This window comes from Eretmochelys imbricata, chromosome 10 (assembly GCF_965152235.1).
Source record: "Eretmochelys imbricata isolate rEreImb1 chromosome 10, rEreImb1.hap1, whole genome shotgun sequence".
NCBI classification, from domain to species: Eukaryota; Metazoa; Chordata; order Testudines; family Cheloniidae; genus Eretmochelys; species Eretmochelys imbricata.
This window is the reverse complement of record NC_135581.1, coordinates 14,529,555-14,547,503: the sequence shown is the minus strand read 5'-3', so window position 1 is coordinate 14,547,503 and position 17,949 is coordinate 14,529,555.

Here is a 17,949-nt window from a genome sequence, read left to right as displayed (position 1 = left end):
GTGGAATTACTAACCGTAGGCTTTGAATACTCATCCTATCGACTCTCTGACCAAGCTAAAAAAAAAGAAGTGTTACTTGTGACTTAATGTACTCAATACAGGGCTCTAATAGGTTGAGAAGATCCATTGGTTTCTGTGCTACACCAGGAAATGGAGGCCATTGGAAGGTATTAAATCTCAGCTCTGGGACAAGCCAAGCCTGGGATGATTGTGGGAACAAGAATTTAAAGTTTCCAGAGCACATGCGGTGGAATGTCAAGACCAGATTTCTCCCTCCCTCCTCTACAATGGGATTTTGTGCTGGAAACCCAATAGCCTGCTCTGCATATTTGGCAGGAGGAGTCACACTCTCCACAGCTGCAAGAGCGATGGAGCGTGCCGTGTGAATGGGGGTGAGTGGTGGAATGCTGCTAGCATTTCATTTCCTCAGCCTTTCTTTCTAAAATACCGCCTGACTTCCATGTCAGGGACAGACTCTGCAGCTGCTCAGCTTCCCAGCCCTCGGTGCCTCATGGGCCCCACAGCTGTGGAGCCTGATAAAGCCCAAGATAAATAAAGCGGTTGCTGTTTCCAAACAGGCCATTAAGGAAATTAACCAAAATGACTTGAGGTAAATGAATGACAAAATCACCAAAGTTATAGGGCCTGAGGTGTCTGAGGGGGTTGGTAATTGGCTCCTCTAGACAGCCTGATCCAAAGTCCATTGGAGCTACTGGGAGTTTGGGCTCAGACTGAAGCCAGGGATCTGGGATCCCATAGTGGGGGCAGGGGGAAGAAATGGAAGGTCTAAGACCACAGGCTCCAGCCCAAGCCTGGACATCTGCACTGCAATTTTATAGCCCAACAACCCAAGTCCTGTGAGCCTGAGTCAGCGGACCCAGGCCAGCCACAGGTATTTTATTGCAGTGTAGACAGCTCAGCCCCATCATTGGCAGTCTCAGCAAAGACCAAGAACTGAGTGGATGTGAATCGAATACCCTTATTAGTGGTCTTTGCAAGTCACAATAAGTCGTACTGGTAGGAAGGTTTTTACTCTTCTCACCCAGGTTGTATGTGCTTTGCAGACAAAAAGAGCTTTCTATCTCCAGGGCTTCCAATCTGGTACCTCTAGCAATAATTAAATTCATTTATTAAAACCTTTGTGTATCTAATTACTTCAGCTCTGTTTCTCCTGCAGGTCCATAAATAGTAACATTCTGTTGTCCTGGAAAAGATTCCTTTTGCCTTTGGCATTGCTCACTGCAAAGAGAGTAATTAAACTCTGAAGGACTTTCTGAAATACTTCACCATGCTCAATGGGACTTTCACCATTTGTTTCCCTGCACCTTTCCCTGCATGGCTGTGTTCGTGGATGTGAATCCAAGGGTTGGGTTTTCCCCTTCACCATGGAAAACTCTTTGGATCTGAACTCAGGTTAGCAGCTTTCTTCTCTCACAGAAGAAGATTTCCAGGCCTTGGAGGAGAGGAATACAGCCCAGGAACCACATGGAGGCTGAGGACACAGCAGGATATCCAGGTTCATCCCCCATGTATCTCAGGGCCTCGTTCTATTGCCTATGCCCACCTTGAGATTGTGGTCCTCTAAAGACCCATGCTACCATAAGCTTCTCATGCAGCACTGTCATAAATATAAAGGGAAGGGTAAACTCCTTTGAAATCCCTCCTGGCCAGGGGAAAGCTCCTCTCACCTGTAAAGGATTAAGAAGCTAAAGGTAACCTCGCTGGCACATGACCAAAATGACCAATGAGGAGACAAGATACTTTCAAAAGCTGGGAGGAGGGAGAGAAACAAAGGGTCTCAGTCTGTCTATATTCTGTCTTTGCTGGGGATAGACCAGGAATGGAGTCTTAGAACTTTTAGTAAGTAATCTAGCTAGGTACGTGTTAGATTATGATTTCTTTAAATGGCTGAGAAAAGAACTGTGCTGAATAGAATAACTATTTCTGTCTGTGTATCTTTTTTGTAACTTAAGGTTTTGCCTAGAGGGGTTCTCTATGTTTTGAATCTAATTACCCTGTAAGGTATCTACCATCCTGATTTTACAGGGGGGATTTCTTTATTTCTATTTACTTCTATTTTTATTAAAAGTCTTCTTGTAAGAAAACTGAATGCTTTTTCATTGTTCTCAGATCCAAGGGTTTGGGTCTGTGGTCACCTATGCAAATTGGTGAGGCTTTTTATCCAACATTTCCCAGGAGAGAGGGGGTGCAAGTGTTGGGAGGATTGTTCATTGTTCTTAAGATCCAAGGGTCTGGGTCTGTAGTCACCTAGGCAAATTGGTGAGGCTTTTTACCAAACCTTGTCCAGGAAGTGGGGTGCAAGGTTTTGGGAAGTATTTTGGGGGGAAAAACGTTTCCAAACAGCTCTTCCCCAGTAACCAGTATTAGTTTGGTGGTGGTAGCGGCCAATCCAAGGACAAAGGGTGGAATATTTTGTACCTTGGGGAAGTTTTGACCTAAGCTGGTAAAGATAAGCTTAGGAGGTTTTTCATGCAGGTCCCCACATCTGTACCCTAGAGTTCAGAGTGGGGGAGGAACCTTGACAAGCACCTACTACAGGACCAGTTCTGCCTCCCTCACTCTCTATACTACAGGGACGCCTGTCTATCAAGTTCAGGCATTAATAGCAAACACATCGGTCTTTGTAGCCCAAGTACACCGTGAAAGGGCATTTAACCTGAACTGGGCAATTTATCACTAGTGCTGCCATGAGCCCACCTACAACCATTGTAGGACCCTTTGTTGCAGCTGCTGTGCCCACCAGACAATCCCTGCAGAATGATCTCAGGGAGGGTGCCCTCCTCCCACCCACCATCACATTAACTTGGGTAATTTACAGCAGAGAACAATTCCGTCCCAAATCCCAGATGCACTGCCCACTTTCACCCAGATCATTTAATCAAGGATCAGTCTGAAAGTTGGGGGCAGCTGGACCAAATTTCACTGAGTTGCATTATGACCTGGCCATAGTGTCACTCACTCAAATTTGTCCACAACCACCCCTGTTGGGAGCTAGGCCAAACATGAGTAGCACTGAGACCCCATGTGCCAGAAGCCAGATAACAGTGCCCAAAGCAGGGGGCTGAGCCCAGCCAGCTGCATGGGACAGGAGCCACTGCTGGAGTCTGAGTGGAGGAGAGGGCTCACTCTGCAAAACCCCCACCAGAAGGCCTCCCATCCCTTGGGGGTAGAGCCCATTGTGACAGCCAGTATCCCTGTGTTCGCCCTTTTTACAAAACTATAATGGATTATGTCCAAAGTACTCCTTTTCGATACAATATTAGTCACTCCAGATGTTAACGTACCTGTAACACAGAGAAGTAGCACAGCCTGAGAGAAGGAAGGGTGTGTGCCCCCAGATCACGAAGATATACGTGGAAAAGTGGAGATTTTGTGTGGGGGGGTGGCATTCCTATTGCCATCAGTGTCCTTTTCTCAAAACTCAGTAGACAGCAAAATGAAATGTTTTACAGTTTCATCAGGTGCAAAACAAAGATCACTGCTAGTATACATGCAATTTCATGACCTGGTAAACAGATACCTTTGTGCACCAGGGTCTAAGTCTCAGCCATGCAGAAAAGTGATGATTACACTGCTTTGTGAAACAGAAGCCCCGTCATTAGAAATGTATCCTGCCAGAAGCACACTCATTTATATTTGCCCTTCTAAATCATGACCCTTTGGTCGATGTGGTTTACTGAGACTATGAAAGAAGAAAACTGGTGGGACAGTCAATCTCTCTGTAGAGCTGTATAGAGCTGTACAGAGCGGTGCGTATTTCACGCAGCTTGTTCTGTGACTTTATATGAGTTTGCTATACGTTCATGAGCCACATGTAAAACCATCTGTCTAAGGCTCTTATTACTCCCATTTGCCTGGATGAGTACGTTGGTCAGGGATACATGAGGAATCCATTGCTACTGGTACGAGCCTGGTAGCTGGGGGCTTCCCTGCAGAAATGTTTCTGCTTTCTCAAGGTCATATGGCAGCTCTGCACACTTCTTGTTGTGTTATTGACGGTATTGCATTTGCTTTCAAACACAATGATTAAATCATTTAATTTGCAGCCGCTGTAATTTATATTTGCAATTTTGTATAAAATCAATAAAAGAAACTGATGAGGTTTATAGTTCCAGTTTCAAGGACCATAAATAGTAGCAGGCACTATTTCCCTGAAAAGCTTTATTTAAAGAGCTTTTTAAAGAGTAACATGAGATATTTGCATGCAAGTATGGATAAATAATCCCTTGTGTCTGGCAGAAATATTTAAAAAGTTGAGTATGGTCTGTGTGTTTTGTTTTGAAATGCAGCAAACTGCTGGGAAGTATTAACTTAGCGTCGTTTGCAGTGTTGTTGTAGCCATGTTGGTCCCAGGATATTAGAAAGACAAGGTGGATCCATTAAAAGATATTACGAAACCCAGTTTTTCTCTCTAATTTAGTGTAGTGTCTAATAGGCATCAAGTAACCATTTCAAAACTTTTCTTAATATTAAGAGTGGCTAAAATTACTTCAGATGTCTTTTATTAATATTTCAGAATGTGATTGCAGTTATGAATTTAAAATATTTTCAGGATCGGCTTAGGAGTGGAAAACATGGCTCTAAAAACAAAGTCTCTTTTACATTCCTTTTTCAATAGGTTGCAGAAGTGGGTTGATAATTTTCAGGAGGAGAGGAAACTATTTATGAAACATTCATGGCTCTAAAAGCTGCCATCTGAGTTGGGAAGAGGTGCCACTCCCATGCAGCAGTGAGCAGAGGGGTTATGTTGGACTAAAAAAAATGTGGATGTTATCCCTTGGGGAATCAGTACAGCTTTAAGACAAGATCTGCTAGAAGTTCTCCCTCAGCACAACAGCAGGGAAGGATTCCAAATTAGTGCCCAGCAGAGCGGCGGGACTGATCCCACCACAGTTGGGCTGCAAGTAGGCATAGTCTATTCACTTGCAGGTATGATCTGCCCCTTAGCTTGTCACCCACACAGCCCTAGTAAAGCACCCTCTGCTGGACACTCACTACATTATCATAGAATCATAGAATATCAGGGTTGGAAGGGACCCCAGAAGGTCATCTAGTCCAACCCCCCTGCTCGAAGCAGGACCAATTCCCAGTTAAATCATCCCAGCCAGGGCTTTGTCAAACCTGACCTTAAAAACCTCTAAGGAAGGAGATTCTACCACCTCCCTAGGTAACGCATTCCAGTGTTTCACCACCCTCATAGTGAAAAAGTTTTTCCTAATATCCAATCTAAACCTCCCCCACTGCAACTTGAGACCATTACTCCTCGTTCTGTCATCTGCTACCATTGAGAACAGTCTAGAGCCATCCTCTTTGGAACCCCCTTTCAGGTAGTTGAAAGCAGCTATCAAATCCCCCCTCATTCTTTTCTTCTGCAGACTAAACAATCCCAGCTCCCTCAGCCTCTCCTCATAAGTCATGTGTTCCAGACCCCTAATCATTTTTGTTGCCCTTCGCTGGACTCTCTCCAATTTATCCACATCCTTCTTGTAGTGTGGGGCCCAAAACTGGACACAGTACTCCAGATGAGGCCTCACCAATGTCGAATAGAGGGGAACGATCACGTCCCTCGATCTGCTCGCTATGCCCCTACTTATACATCCCAAAATGCCATTGGCCTTCTTGGCAACAAGGGCACACTGCTGACTCATATCCAGCTTCTCATCCACTATCACCCCTAGGTCCTTTTCCGCAGAACTGCTGCCTAGCCATTCGGCCCCTAGTCTGTAGCGGTGCATTGGATTCTTCTGTCCTAAGTGCAGGACCCTGCACTTATCCTTATTGAACCTCATCAGATTTCTTTTGGCCCAATCCTCCAATTTGTCTAGGTCCTTCTGTATCCTATCCCTCCCCTCCAGCGTATCTACCACTCCTCCCAGTTTAGTATCATCCGCAAATTTGCTGAGAGTGCAATCTACACCATCCTCCAGATCATTTATGAAGATATTGAACAAAACCGGCCCCAGGACCGACCCCTGGGGCACTCCACTTGACACCGGCTGCCAACTAGACATGGAGCCATTGATCACTACCCGTTGAGCCCGACAATCTAGCCAGCTTTCTACCCACCTTATAGTGCATTCATCCAGCCCATACTTCCTTAACTTGCTGACAAGAATACTGTGGGAGACCGTGTCAAAAGCTTTGCTAAAGTCAAGAAACAATACATCCACTGCTTTCCCTTCATCCACAGAACCAGTAATCTCATGATAAAAGGCGATTAGATTAGTCAGGCATGACCTTCCCTTGGTGAATCCATGCTGGCTGTTCCTGATCACTTTCCTCTCATGCAAGTGCTTCAGGATTGATTCTTTGAGGACCTGCTCCATGATTTTTCCAGGGACTGAGGTGAGGCTGACTGGCCTGTAGTTCCCAGGATCCTTCTTCTTCCCTTTTTTAAAGATTGGCACTACATTAGCCTTTTTCCAGTCATCCGGGACTTCCCCCGTTCGCCATGAGTTTTCAAAGATAATGGCCAATGGCTCTGCAATCACAGCCGCCAATTCCTTCAGCACTCTCGGATGCAACTCGTCCGGCCCCATGGACTTGTGCACGTCCAGCTTTTCTAAATAGTCCCTAACCACCTCTATCTCCACAGAGGGCTGGCCATCTCTTCCCCATTTTGTGATGCCCAGCGCAGCAGTCTGGGAGCTGACCTTGTTAGTGAAGACAGAGGCAAAAAAAGCATTGAGTACATTAGCTTTTCCCACATCCTCTGTCACTAGGTTGCCTCCCTCATTCAGTAAGGGGCCCACACTTTCCTTGGCTTTCTTCTTGTTGCCAACATACCTGAAGAAACCCTTCTTGTTACTCTTGACATCTCTTGCTAGCTGCAGCTCCAGGTGCGATTTGGCCCTCCTGATATCATTCCTACATGCCCGAGCAATATTTTTATACTCTTCCCTGGTCATATGTCCAACCTTCCACTTCTTGTAAGCTTCTTTTTTATGTTTAAGATCCGCTGGATTTCACCATTAAGCCAAGCTGGTCGCCTGCCATATTTACTATTCTTTCGACTCATCGGGATGGTTCGTCCCTGTAACCTCAACAGGGATTCCTTGAAATACAGCCAGCTCTCCTGGACTCCTTTCCCCTTCATGTTAGTCCCCCAGGGGATCCTGGCCATCCGTTCCCTGAGGGAGTTGAAGTCTGCTTTCCTGAAGTCCAGGGTCCGTATCCTGCTGCTTACCTTTCTTCCCTACGTCAGGATCCTGAACTCAACCAACTCATGGTCACTGCCTCCCAGATTCCCATCCACTTTTGCTTCCCCCACTAATTCTACCCGGTTTGTGAGCAGCAGGTCAAGAAAAGCGCCCCCCCTAGTTGGCTCCTCTAGCACTTGCGCCAGGAAATTGTCCCCTATGCTTTCCAAAAACTTCCTGGATTGTCTATGCACTGCTGTATTGCTCTCCCAGCAGATATCAGGAAAATTAAAGTCACCCATGAGAATCAGGGCATGCGATCTAGTAGCTTCCGTGAGCTGCCGGAAGAAAGCCTCATCTACCTCATCCCCCTGGTCCGGTGGTCTATAGCAGACTCCCACCACTACATCACTCTTGTTGCACACACTTCTAAACTTAAACATTGTTGTGTTGTATCCCAATACGCCAGACACACCTCCTCTGAGCGTCCCTGGGTCTCAGTAAGCTGCAACACTATCTCTTCCCTTGAACTCTCTGGCACTTCTCTGGGACAGAGGTGCTCTATCTGTTACCTCTTCATGGAAATGGGACCACGTGATCCAGCTGCTCTAAGCCTCTAGGAATGGTGCTGACTCCCCCCGACTCCCTGGAAGCTTAAGCCCACCTTTCCAGAACACCAGCCATGTGTGCACTCTGGGTTTCTAGTTAACACTTCAGGGGGCACGTGATAGTGACAACAAACAGACACACAAATAGCCTGTGCAAGAGATTTGAAAACAAATCACCACTCTGGAGAATTCTGTGGAGTTAGTGTAAAGCCCTCTGCTGGATTCAGACTCTTTCTCTTGCAGATCATGGCTTCTTTCCTGAATCATGGAGTCTCGCTCTGCTCCAGGTCAGTGCTAGCTTACTTCCCTGCCCTGGGCTGGTCCCACAGTTAAACAGGACCCCTTTGCTATGAAACCATGCCCAATCTCTTCCTCTCTCTTAAGCACTGGCTATTTATTCCAGTGCTTAATCACCCTGACAGGAATTTTTTCCTAATGTCCAACCTAAACCTCCCCTGCTGCATTTTAAGCCATTGCTTCTTGTCCTATCACCAGAGGTTAAGAAGAACAATTTTTCTCCCTCCTCCTTGTAACAATCTTTTATGTACTTGAAAACTGTTATCATGTCCGCTCACACTCTTCTCTTCTCCAGACTAAACAAACCCAATTTTTTCAATCTTCCATCATAGGTCATGTTTTCTAGATCTTTACTCATTTTTGTCGCTCTTCTCTGGGCTCTCTCAAATTTGTCCACATCCTTCCTGAAATGTGGCACTCAGAACTGGACATAGGACTCCAGTTGAGGCCTAATCAGTGCAGAGCGGAGTGAAAGAATTACTTCTCATGTCTTGCTTACAACACTCCTGCTAATACATCCCAGAATGATGTTCGCTTTTTTTGCAACAGTGTTATGAGTCAACAGTGTATTTAGCTTGTGATCCACTATGACTCCCAGATCCCTTTCTGCAGTACTCCTTCCTAGGTAGTCTTTTCCCATTTTGTATGTGTGCAACTGATTGTTTCTTCCTAAGTGGAATACTTTGCATTTGTCCTTATTAAATTTCATCCTTTTTATTCCCTCAGACCATTTCTCTAGTTTGTCCAGATCATTGAAGCTATTGAACAAAACTGGACCCAGAACTGATCCCTGCGGGACCCCACTCATTATGCCCTTCCAGAATGACTATGAATCACTGATCACTGCTCTCCGGGAACAGTTTTCCAACTAGTTTTGCACCCACCTTATTGTAGCTCCATCTAGGTTGTATTTCCCTGGTTTGTTCATGAGAAGGGCATGTGAGACACTGTCAAAAAATTTGCTAAAGTCAAGATATACCATGTCTACCACTTCCCCCCCTTCCACAAGGCTTGTTACCCTGTCAAAGAAAGCTATTAGGTTGGTTTCACATGATTTGTTCTTGACAAATCCATGCTGACCGTTACTTATCACCTTATTATCTTCTAGATGTTTGCAAATTGATCACTTTATTATTTGCTCCATTATCTTTCCAGGTACAGAAGTTAAGCTGACTGGTCTGTAATTCTCAGGTTGGCCTTTCAGAGGCCTACACCTCTCTGTGAATGTAGCAGTAGCCTTGGGGCTGATAGATACTGATAGTACCAACCTTTGTAGTTTTTGACATAGGTCATGTGACAGGGGCCAGGAGATAAAATCCAGATTCTCCAGCATGTTAGACCCTTAGTATGCTAACCAATATCAATAGCAATAGTTTAGGTTTGCAGATATATGCAGGCACCTCACAGATTTGCCCTCTCACCTAGGTGGAGCTGTGTGCTTTTCCTTTGAGTAGATTTTGCTGTTTGTTATCTGTGCTGTTCTTAGAAATCTTTCTGCCACAGATAGCTTCAAAAATCCTCATTTTCTGTCACCAACTTCCACATGTCATATCCCATGAATGTTATAAAGAAGGCATGTAACCTAACCCAATACAATACATGTGTCACATTGCCTGAGAAGAATTTGATCTCTGTGTGCCAAGTGTCAAAGGCAGCCATGTGCCAACCAAGAATAGGCAAGTTTTCTTCTCCTTTAGTAAAACAGTTTAGAAGTGACTAACAAAGTAATAATAGAATTAAAATGCTATGTTAGCAACATGTCAATGAATTCCATAAATGTCACTATTATTAATCATTTGTATATATTAAGACAGAAATGAATAATCCCCCGACTGAGATCCGGTTTCACTTGTGGGCCTGCCTGGTGGAGGGCAACAATTTGAATTTTAGGCAAAAAAAGGTTCATGTAGAAGCACTCAAAAGGGACCAAAGATGGCTAAAATCAGTTCATTTTTAAAGGTGAATGAATACGCATGGTCTTCATTATTGTATATTCAGTATCCCCCTTGCTCTATTACCGAGGCGTTTGCTTGAAATAAGGAACCCAGCTAAGCAAAAAGTATTGTTAGTCCCCAAGGAAGTGTTCACCAAGACTTTTGGACTGTGGCTGGGGAGAGTTTGCTGATCCTGTTGCACCATCCAGTAAATCACTTTCTGGCTTTGCAGACAGCACAGGAAGTGGGGATCCTGCCGGTGCTTAATGTGTGCTGTGGCTTGCTAGGGCGGAGCCCCGGCATCTCTACGCTTCGCAGTTCATAGTCCTGGCACCTCTGGGTTTGCCACGTCAGTTATGAAAATAAAAAAAAAATAGGAAAAGAGGTGCCGGGGGTCAAGCAAATTAAGCACTGGATTCCGCCACACATTTAAGAAACTTGGCGACAGCTTGTAACTGCACCACTGGGAGGCTGTCGTACAAAGGAGCTATTTCATTGCACAGCCACACAGACTTTTGTTGTTTGCAATTAGTTGAGCATGTCGCTTTGCTGATTCCTCCTGTTGCCCTGTGGCTGGTTCCTCTGTTAACCCCGTGTTCTCTTTAGAAACTTCCAGTGGAAGATTCAGGTGAAAGAGATGCTTTAGACTGAATACCCATTTGCTGAGCAGATTCTGGTATTGTACTTCGCCTGGTGGGAAAGAGTTTTGTTTTAAAAACAAATCAAAAGGACCTGATGCAACAAAATTTAAAATGGCGTTAGATTAACTTTGGGGCTTGATGCTGGCAACACGCCTCACTCCCTTGTATCGCAGGCACAGGGAGCTATGTAGACCCAGAATGCTCAGTTCTTAGCTTATCACTCCTATGAGCAAGTTAGGAGGAAATACCAGCTAGCCCTTTCTAGCCAAGGAAAGTTGATGTGAAGAAGTACAGTTTCCAAGGGGAGGGGGAAAGAGAAATTCCTGCTTTTACATCTCAGCTGTGGGAAGTCCTCTACTGAGGACAAAAAGAAAGGCCATGTCCACCCCACAGGTGCTACATGTAGCATAGATGCTTCCTATAGCAATGGAAGGGTTTTGTCCATCGCTGGAGTTAATCCATCTCTCTTAGCAGCTGTAGCTAGGCTGATAGAAAAATTCTTCCATCAACATTGCTGCGTCTGCACTGAGGGTTAGGTCAACATAGTTTGCAGCTGCTCAGAGCAGCACAGTCTCCATCTAAAACCAGACAAAACCTCTTCTGGTTTTGTCTCAGTCCTGGACAGGAGACAAATCTTAGAAGCAGGACTGTCTGGTTTAAAACCAGACGAATGGCCCGCCTCCATAGCTATATTTGGGGGAGGGATAGCTCAGTGGTTTGAGCATTGGCCTGCTAAACCCAGCGTTGTGAGTTCAATCCTTGAGGGGGCCATTTAGGGATCTGGGGCAAAAATTGGGGATTGGTCCTGCTTTGAGCAGGGGGTTGGACTAGATGACCTCCTGAGGTCCTTTCCAACCCTGATATTCTATGACCTAACTTTTAAGTGTAAACTAGGCCTATATGTCAGCAAAGCAGCTTCTTTAAGCACTGGCACGGTCAGAGATGGCTGGAGAGCCCTTCATTATTGTATATTCAGTTCCACAACTCACTTGTTCCCAAATGTAAAAAACCAACCAAACAAACAAAAACAACCCTCCCGCCCACCACAACAACAATCCATCAATAGGCCATGGTGGGTTTTAGTAACTATTTTCAGTGCTTCAGTCCTGAGCTTTGCATCTCACCAGTTCAATTAACTGTGCATGAGCGTCAGGAATCACAACTGACGTGATCAGCAGCCTTCCTGCTTTCAACACACTTTGCTGGGGAAGGGTGGGAGAAGGCTGTGTCCCTGGTCTGCTGGCCTTGGGGTGGAAGAATGAAAGAAGGGTGTGTTTGAGGGACACGAAGCCAGCATTTCAAGTTGGTAGAGAATAGGCGGTATTGTAAAGGTTTCCCAGGGAGAAAGGCTGCAGTGGTAATTCTGCCTGTGCCCCCCTACTGTGAGTCATTGTGAGTTCAAGTTCAGAGTAATCTGTACGAGAGAAAGTAGAATTGAAATAATGAGCTTGAAAAATCAGAGGACGGGGGAAGGGGAAGAAAAGATAACAAATTATACATTGAAAAGAGCAGAACAGTCTCACCCTAAAAGTATTCCTTAAATGAACTCCTGTGCTTTCATGCTTATATGTCTTTATCAGTCTTTCTTACAGCCATCATCTTCTATGTGTGAAAAGGGGAGCACCTGAAGAATTAAAGACAATATTATGCACATTCTAGTCTACCCAGAACCAGCCAGTGGCTGGTACGCTGCCAATTTACAAGCAGGATCATAAAGCGTATGGAAATTGTTTGAAACCATACATATCTAATTGTAAGAGAGAGCGCTTTGTGCTACCCCAGGAGAAATACTCTTATAATTTCCTTTCTTTACACATGTAGGACCCCAAAATTAAATTTTATTTGAATAGATGTAAACGTTTTTATCTTTCTGCAAGAGCCAGTTATAGTACTATGGGGTATAGTACTGTTTGTTGTCTCATTGCTAAGTACTCGACCTTCCTTTACCAGAAACAAAACCACATTGCATTGAAAGGGATGTTTGAAGCTACTGTTGTTCTAATTTCTTTTTCCTTTTAAACTGCTGCACGTGTTCACTGTTTGCGAAAGGTTGCCAGCCCTGAGACCTAAATCCTTTATTTATCCACACAGGGTGACATTCAGAGGGCACACAAAGGCCCTAATCAACGGAGACACCCTCTTAAGCCAAAATCCTTTCCCTGTTTTCCAGCCTATGATGGAGTGATGCAGAACTACATATGGGGAAGGGAGTGGAAAAATCCCCCCTACAGAAGTAAAGGAACGTTAACTTCTGGGACCTACCATGATGTTGATAGGGGTGAGGGGAAGGAATAGGGGATCCATGTTGCAAGGGATCCTCTTTTTCTGGCTGGTCCTTGCCCTGTGCCTGAATACCCTTTTCATGTCAGTCAGGAAGCTCACAGAGAACTGCATTGTGCATGGTGAAGTGGATGAATAACCCTCATCATGATAATGGAACCCATCTGCCCATGTAGTTTGCCTGTAGGAGAGAGACTGTAATGGTGACTCGTTTGTGCAGGACAACTGCATGAGGGCCATTTGCACTAATGCAGTAATTATGGGATTTGCCCTTTCATGTGTGGCTTAAGTCATTGGCAAAGGGAGACATTTTTGCCCAAGCAGTACAGCCTGGGTGGTGGCAATGGAAACTTTTCTCCATCCACTGCCTAGTTATCTGCACTGTGACCGGGGGATGCCACATTTAGGTATAGTACAGCGTTTCTGCTCATTCATTCCTGACTCTGCCCAAACAGTCTAGGGCGACAAGTGAGATGGATGTTTTTGTGCCGTGAATGCCGAACTCTTAGGAGCTGGATGAGGAACACCAGCCCGTTTCACATCAGAACAGCTGTGAAGTGTTAATGACTTTTGGTCACTTCTGACTTTGGTTAGTTCCAGTCCCGAAATGAGTCACACATTCCACCTTCAAACAGTAGAAAAGCTTGGTATTATGATGAGAGGGAGAAAGAGAGCTCTTGCGATGGGTAAATGCTCATTTAGTGTAACATGCTGGATTTAAATTTGGCTCCAGCGAACAGACAAATTACAGCTCGCTGTATGCCATTTGGCTTCTGTTCCTCCAGGTGGGGCACTGTTCTTGGAAGTTACCAATGGTTTGGCTTACTGTATATCAACATCTTATGACACTGAACAGTCAAATGCATGTTTTTCTCTCTTTTCTTTAAGCAAACCAAAGATGATGCCAGGGAAAAGTTATTTTTCTACAAAAAGAAGAAGATGAAAGTTGCTCTTTCTTCCTTGCACTTATTTAAAAACGCTGGATCAGATTCTGCCAGCCTTATTCATCTTGAGTAATACTTTATACATTCTATAATGGAGTAAACTGCTACTCACATTGGGTAAAACTGCTAGAATTTGGGCCATTGTTTATTCCTTTACACAATTCCACAGCAAAATTATAGTGCACATTCTAAATCCCACTAATGGCTTCAGGTCAACAACTCAAATAAATAAATAAATGTAAAGTAGATTTATTTTAATTACATCAATTTATGCCCATTAAAGAGCCTCTGTTGACTAACTCTGGTATTGAATTATTGTGTATTTCTTCCTAATGCGCTTAGACAATGTTTGTTTGATTTAATTGACAGAAAGGATGGATTTATAGAAAGGCTGTAATTTAGCTTTCAGTGGGGAAAATATCCCAGCCCTGAATGTAGTGTTCATTTATTGCAAAAGTGACGCTGGAAAATTCATCAGCGCAAACAGGATATTTAATTTTAACAGTTTCCCTCATCAGAGTCTCATAATTAGATTTCTTTTGTTATTACTCTAGGGAATTGCAAAACTACAATGAAATGAATCCAAATTGTAGATGAAATGTCGTAACCTGTTTAATTTCTTCACTCTCCAGTTGCAGTTTTTATTGGCAACACAAATATCAATATCTCCAAACTAATTTTTTTAATGGAGAGGTTTGCTTTGAAGCTTGCTTTGTTATTTCAGCACTCTATGGTTTTGGAAATAAAGATCAGATCCACTCTTTTCCAGAGGGTCCTTTCAGGGTCCCACCCCTGGAAAGGCACCTTCATTTGAATAGTGGGCTATTTTTGTCCCCTTTTCCCCCCTGAGGCTACTGTAGGTAAAGGCCTTCTCATAACTTGACTATGAGGCAAGAAAGTATCCCTGACTCTATGAGCTGCATCTATATGAAGAAAATTCTCCAGTTGTATACTGTTGTAAAATAGCCTTTTATCGTTAGAACACACCAATGCCTCAGAAAACAAGGTGAAGTTCAAATGACACAATCAGGGCTAGATTGTACTTTTCATCACAGCCCAGAGGTTCACCACTACCAGCAGCACATGACAATACGCTCCGTGTTGGCTAAGGTGAGCTGAGGGTCAAAGCCTTGTCTCTGCTCACTTCCTCCTCCTCACCACCCATCTTCTCCAGTGTGGGGACAGAAGCAGATGCACAGCACCTGTTTCATCCTGTGTACCTAGACTCAAGGGCAGCTAGCCTATGAATTGGCTATAAATGGGATGGGGTGAGGGGAGGGAAAAGGCTGTTTCCTTCATCACCCTTCTGCGACTGTGTGAATGCATAATCCAGATCACAATCAAACCCTAAAACAGCGGGGCTGACGAGACACAGAAACAGTCATCCACAGACAGAATCTTAGGGTAAGAAAGAAAAATAGCTTTATTCTTCAACTAGCATCTTCTATGTGCTTTAGTTCCCAAATTGTGGGCTCCCTCTTCTCTCATTGTGGATACTTTTTAAGAATTTGCTCACCCTTACATGTAGCAAATTTTTAAATCCAGAAGGAATTTTGTAGGAACATATAGGATACTCTCACAGCGTGGGTCAAGTCATTTGTCTAGCTGATATAAAGTCATATGGATTCATGAATTTTTTTTTCTCCTGAACAAAGGGAGTATGTAAAAATTAGGAAGCTATTTCCTAAGCAGAAGATTTTATTGTCCTGCTCAGATGCTTTCGTGGGCAAAGATTCCGTGTCTATGGCGAGTGCTCCTTGTTTTTAAGAAAGCTGGCCATGAGTGAGGGACCAAGACATAGATCCTCTAAAGTGTTAAGGCACCTGTCTCCCTTGGACTCTCCTCAGTCCTTAGAGGATCTGGGCCCAGTAGAATATTTTGAGAAAGAACAGAATTCTTCCTTATATGCTGCAGTATGTAAGCGCAAGAAAGATGCTTAGAAAGAACAAATGAGTTTTATTTATCTAGACACTCAACCTGCCCTAAAGAAAGCAAGTGCAAGGGTTCAGTTTCATAGGGCTTTCATGCTATCACGATGTCTGGGAGGCCTGACATAGTACCCGTTGTGGTGGGACTGATGAAGCCAATTGACAATTGCCATTTTCACATCTCTTCATTGGAGATGTGAGCATACATTTTTTAGGTCTAAGCCATTGATTTTTAAGAGGCAGACAATTACTGAATAGACACAAGAGAAGTGTGGCAGATACCTGTTTAAAAGCGCATCAGAGCTAGAGCAGGTCAAAATATTTTAATTATGTGTGTGTGTGTACTTCAATTCTGATCCAATTTTTAAACCCCCTCTCCCAAAAAGTGAGGGGTGGGCATGGAGGATGTTTAATAAACTACAGAGCGAGCCAGGATTTTTCAAATTTTGAAATCCTGATGTCAAAAATAGGAGGAAAATGAGGGAAAACTTTTTGTGATTTTATATATGCCTTTTTAGACCATTCTAATAATGATAACATGGTAGAATACATTTATATATAACAGCTAATTCAATTATTAGTATTACAATTAGATACATTATGTTTTATAGATTCATTTGTAGCACATTCATTTCCTCCCTAGCAGGCTTTGTCAGTGGGAACAGTGGATAATTAGATTAATTCCCAAGTGGTCTGGGTTTGTGGCTACTTTATTGAGGTCCAGTTTAAGACGCGAGATCGAAATTGGCAAATCTACCACACCGCTAGGATTCCTATGGGGGAAAAGCAAAAGGGTCTTGGCACAGGATCAGGAGGATGTGTGCTGCAAGCATCTGGTGACCTTCTCTTCTGTTTTAAAAGTTGATATGAAGCGAACATTTGGTTTTGTACTACAGCTTGGGATGGAGGTATGGCTGCTATATGCAGCCTGCATGATAATGTACAGCATCATGACAAAATCAAGATGGATTTGATAGCTCTGATTAGTATTTGCTCCCTATAACATCCAGTCAGCATTGTTGCTAAGGTGCCGTGGGATGGCGGCTAGACAGCTAGTGGCAATAGGAAAGGGAAAATAGAAACACGTAAAGGATACATTTACACATTTTTCACGTCTTAAATAGTATATCTCAATTCGGAAACATAAGCTGCACATCTGAATATGGAAAAGCCATGCATGTCAGATCTCCCTACAAATGTCTGTTCACCAGACAATAAGCTTCGCAACACGCCAGTAGGTACACAGGGTTGCAACATCCTTTAAAACGATACCAATAAGAACATCGTTGCACAGGTATAACAGAGCTATACACAGTTATCCATGCATCCGTTACTGCACTGGAATGGGTACAATAGCTATTTATGTATTTGAAATATTTAGCAAAGGCAGGTAATGAGTAGAGAATTTTAAATAAATACATAAGGTCCATGGGTATTCGGTGTCGTATAGGTAACAGGTGTGTAAAAGTGGGTAGTACAAAGACATTAAACTTCAGGGAATTGAATGGACGGGTGTTGGGTGCAGAATTTTTATATCTAGGAAGCTGTGAATGTGTTAATTATTCACTATGGGCCAAATCCTGGGGTCCTTACACATGTATACTCATTCCTTTCTCAAGTACATTGTCTATTAAGTTTAAATTCCTTGAACTTACTGGTGTTATGTAGGCTCTTTGTGTTGGGGTGTATGGGTCCAGTCACAGGACTCCAGGAATTTGGGAACAGACTTTTAAAGGTATTCAGGCACCTACTGGGCCTAACTCTCATTGATTTCAATGGGATTAGATCTGCAGGCACTTTTGAAAATCCCACGAGGTGCCTATGTGCAGCCTTGGGAATCTAGGGCCAGATTTTTTAAAGCTATTTAGGCACCTAAGTGCAGCAACCCTCCTATCATCATGGCTTCTGTCCTGGATTTGTTTACTGCCTAAGCCAGAGGCTAGTCTCATTTCTTGGAGTAGGATGAAGGCCATGAGGTGCCTGCCAAGATGATCTTGAAAATTTAAATGGATGCTCTGCAATCTTCCTCTTAGGCTGCATCATGCCATTAGAGCCCTCGTGCGCCCCTGTTATGGGGCTGAGCATAGTGGTGAATCTTCTCACCATAACCTGCTCTCACCCCGCCCCAACCCATTGGCCTTCTGTACAGCACCCCCA